The sequence below is a fragment of the Oncorhynchus clarkii genome, unplaced genomic scaffold (assembly GCF_045791955.1).
Source record: "Oncorhynchus clarkii lewisi isolate Uvic-CL-2024 unplaced genomic scaffold, UVic_Ocla_1.0 unplaced_contig_14111_pilon_pilon, whole genome shotgun sequence".
Taxonomy (NCBI): Eukaryota; Metazoa; Chordata; class Actinopteri; order Salmoniformes; family Salmonidae; genus Oncorhynchus; species Oncorhynchus clarkii.
The window spans coordinates 42,713-46,804 of NW_027258772.1; the positions used below are offsets into that span (position 1 = coordinate 42,713).

General features: G+C 42.7%; 1 non-coding gene across 1 annotated transcript; it reads right to left on the reverse strand.

Annotated features, from left to right (window-relative positions):
• Positions 1-861: 861 nt before the first annotated feature.
• trnaa-ugc (transfer RNA alanine (anticodon UGC)) lies at positions 862-937 on the reverse strand. The gene has a single exon. It is a non-coding gene; the product is annotated as a tRNA-Ala (tRNA).
• Positions 938-4,092: the final 3,155 nt, after the last annotated feature.

The window sequence follows — 4,092 nt, forward strand, 5'->3', positions numbered from 1 at the left end:
TCTGTCCGGAAACAAAACAATGTACAATGAAATGTATTGTTGTCCAACTGTACGTAGCCTCTAGTCAAGTACATACTAGTGCTTAGCTTTCTTTATTCTCATCCAGGGTAGAGTTTTGTACTCCCTCTCTATTTAAACTTCAGCCTTTAGATATCGATACCTTACCTTTTGCACACCAGATTATGTGCCTCAGAGAGCTACGTAGGATAGAAGGTACCTGAAGAGAGCTACGTAGGATAGAAGCCACCTGAATAGAGCTACGTAGGATAGAAGGCACCTGAAGAGAGCTACGTAGAGCTACGTATGATAGAAGCCACCTGAATAGAGCTACGTAGGATAGAAGGCACCTGAATAGAGCTACGTATGATAGAAGGCACCTGAATAGAGCTACGTATGATAGAAGCCACCTGAAGAGAGCTACGTAGGATAGAAGGCACCTGAAGAGAGCTACGTATGATAGAAGCCACCTGAATAGAGGATAGAAGGCACCTGAATAGAGCTACGTAGGATAGAAGCCACCTGAATAGAGCTACGTAAGATAGAAGGCACCTGAATAGAGCTACGTAGGATAGAAGGCACCTGAATAGAGCTACGTAGGACAGAAGGCACCCGAGTAGAGCTACGTAGGATAGAAGGCACCTGAATAGAGCTACGTAGGACAGAAGGCACCCGAATAGAGCATTGATAGAAGGCATCTGAATAGAGCTACGTAGGATAGAAGGCACCTGACGAGAATCAACAAGTAGTGAAAGCAGCCTCAGGGCTCTGCAGCATATGAGTTAAATGGAATACCAAATGTACATTTTAGTAGATGCTCTTATCCATAGCAACTTACAGTAATGAGTGCATACTTTTTCATACTGGTCCCACATGGGAATCGAACCCACAACCATGACATTGCAAGCACCATGCTCTACCAACTGAGCCACACGGGACCCTATTCCCAATTTTAAAAATGGTTCAATCTTACCCTCCATTAACTGGTAGAACAGAATATGTAGAGGACTGGTTAAATCTCACCCTCCATTAACTGGCAGAACAGAATATGTAGAGGACTGGTTAAATCTCACCCTCCATTAACTGGTAGAATAGAATATGTAGAGGACTGGTTAAATCTCACCCTCCATTAACTGGTAGAACAGAATATGTAGAGGACTGGTTAAATCTCACCCTCCATTAACTGGTAGAACATAATATGTAGAGGACTGGTTAAATCTCACCCTCCATTAACTGGTAGAACAGAATATGTAGAGGACTGGTTAAATCTCACCCTCCATTAACTGGCAGAACAGAATATGTAGAGGACTGGTTGAACTAAGAGCCTAAATGCATTGTTATGTAGATGGTTAGTCCTCTAGTGGATGGAATGGAGACCAGCTTGGGGAATGAGTGGAATTGTCTAGAGAGGATTATCATTGGGCAGACAGACAGTAAAACACCTCCAGTATGTTTAGGTCCGTGTCAGTGGAGATGTTAAGGATGGCAGTTAGGTGGGTCATGTTTCCGCCTGCTCCTCTCTCTCTCGAGCCCGTTGGGGAGTTGCAGTGAAGAGACAAGATTGAAATTAGGGAGAAAAGTAATAAAAATGATGTCATAAAAGCATTGTAAATGTAGAACCAGTCAGATTTAGTGAAATAGTTGGTCCCACATGAGTGAACTTACTGCACAACAATACAAGTATTGGAACAGTCAGTTTGAAGGTTGAACCTCACACAAACACTACTACAGAAGTCATCTGACAGATGATCTTTCCTCCCCCAGAGTGTTATGACTTGGGGGTTTTACAATAACGCTTTACAAAGGAGACGCTGGCCTGCAGATAATGTCTCTAAAGTGTTGCTGTTTGGACATGGTAGGAAGAGAGGAAAGGAAAACAAAAGAGGAAAGCACAAAGCAGTCAGACTGCAGAAATGAAGTGACTGATGGTGGTAAAGATCCTAAAGCTGCATCTAATTCTCCTGAGCACCCCCAGATATCAGAGAACGGACCCAGACTCCAGGCCCACAGACTCAGTGAAGAACAGAAAAAAATAACCATCAAGAGCAGGAAGTTAAATGAGGAATGGCTGTGAATGGATGTAAAAGTTACTTGTGAAAAGGTTCTAGTTCTGTCCTCTTGATCACTACATTAGTCAATGTCAGACCCTCACTGGAAACACACAGGAACTCAGTGGAGAACTGCCACTTGGAGCCAGGGGTAAAGATTGTGTTACTCTGATGCCCTGTTGAGCCCTGGCATGCATAGCCATGTGGTTTCACAAAGGTTGCATTTTCCTCCCCACAAGGAGAGGGTGAGAAAACAAACAATCTATCAGGACTTCCCCTGTGCCCGTTGGAATGGTGTCAGAGCTGGGATCCATTCCATTCCTGTCAGTTAAATTGGACATAGGACTTCCGCTTCCTTTGAGTGCAACTCCATGTCTAAATTGCCTGGAATTTAGATGCAATTGACCCCAATTCATGTATTTTTCTGTCACGAGGGTCATTAAGCAGAAGACGAACATGTAAAAAGGATAAAGGAAACTCAATATATACAGTGGGGCAAAAAAGTATCTCCCACTTAAAAAGATGAGAGGCCTGTAATTTTCATCATAGGTACACTTCAACTGTGACAGACAAAATGAGAAAAAAAAAACATTTTTAATTAATTTATTTATTTGCAAATTATGGTGGAAAATAAGTCTTTGGTCAATAACAAAAGTTTATCTCAATACTTTGTCATTGCCAACAAAGGGTATATAACAGAGGTCAAATGTTTTCTGTAAGTCTTCACAAGGTTTTCACACACCGTTGCTGGTATTTTGGCCCATTCCTCCATGCAGATCTCCTATAGAGCAGTGATGTTTTGGGGCTGTTGCTGGGCAACACGGACGTTCAACTCCCTCCAAAGATTTTCTATGGGTTTGAGACTGGCTAGGCCACTCCAGGACCTTGAAATGCTTCTTACGAAGCCACTCCTTCGTTGCCCGGGCGGTGTGTTTGGGATCATTGTCATGCTGAAAGACCCAGCCACGTTTCATCTTCAATGCCCTTGCTGATGGAAGGAGGTTTTCACTCAAAATCTCACGATACATGGCCCCATTCATTCTTTCCTTTACATGGATCAATCGTCCTGGTCCATTTGCAGGAAAACAGCCCCAAAGCATGAAGTTTCCACTCTCATGCTTCACAGTAGGTATGGTGTTCTTTGGATGCAACTCAGCATTCTTTGTCCTCCAAACACGACGAGTTGAGTTTTTACCAAAAAGTTATATTTTGGTTTCATCTGACCATATGTCATTCTCCCAATCTTCTTCTGGATCATCCAAATGCTCTCTAGCAAACTTCAGACGGGCCTGGACATGTACTGGCTTAAGCAGGGGGACACGTCTGGCACTGCAAGATTTGAGTCCCTGGCGGCGTAGTGTGTTACTGATGGTAGGCTTTGTTACTTTGGTCCCAGCTCTCTGCAGGTCATTCACTAGGTCCCCCCGTGTGGTTCTGGGATTTTTGCTCACCGTTCTTGTGATCATTTTGACCCCACGGGTGAGATCTTGCGTGGAGCCCCAGATCGAGGGAGATTATGAGTGGTCTTGTATGTCTTCCATTTCCTAATAATTGCTCCCACAGTTGATTTCTTCAAACCAAGCTGCTTACCTTTTGCAGATTCAGTCTTCCCAGCCTGGTGCAGGTATTTTATACTGATAACAAGTTCAAACGGGTGCCATTAATACAGGTAACGAGTGGAGGACAGAGGAGCCTCTTAAAGAAGAAGTTACAGGTCTGTGAGAGACAGAAATCTTGCTTGTTTGTAGGTGACCAAATACTTATTTTCCACCATAATTTGCAAATAAATTCATTAAAAAATCCTACAATGTGATTTTCTGGATTTTTTTTTCTCATTTTGTCTGTCATAGTTGAAGTGTACCTATGATGAAAATTACAGGCCTCTCTCAACTTTTTAAGTGGGAGAACTTGCACAATTGGTGGCTGACTAAATACTTTTTTGCCCCACTGTAATTGAACATAAATACAATTCTTTATCCACTGTCTTTTCAAGGCTCTGAATAATGATGAAATGAGGGCAACGTCTTTTTGCCTTGTGTTTACATGA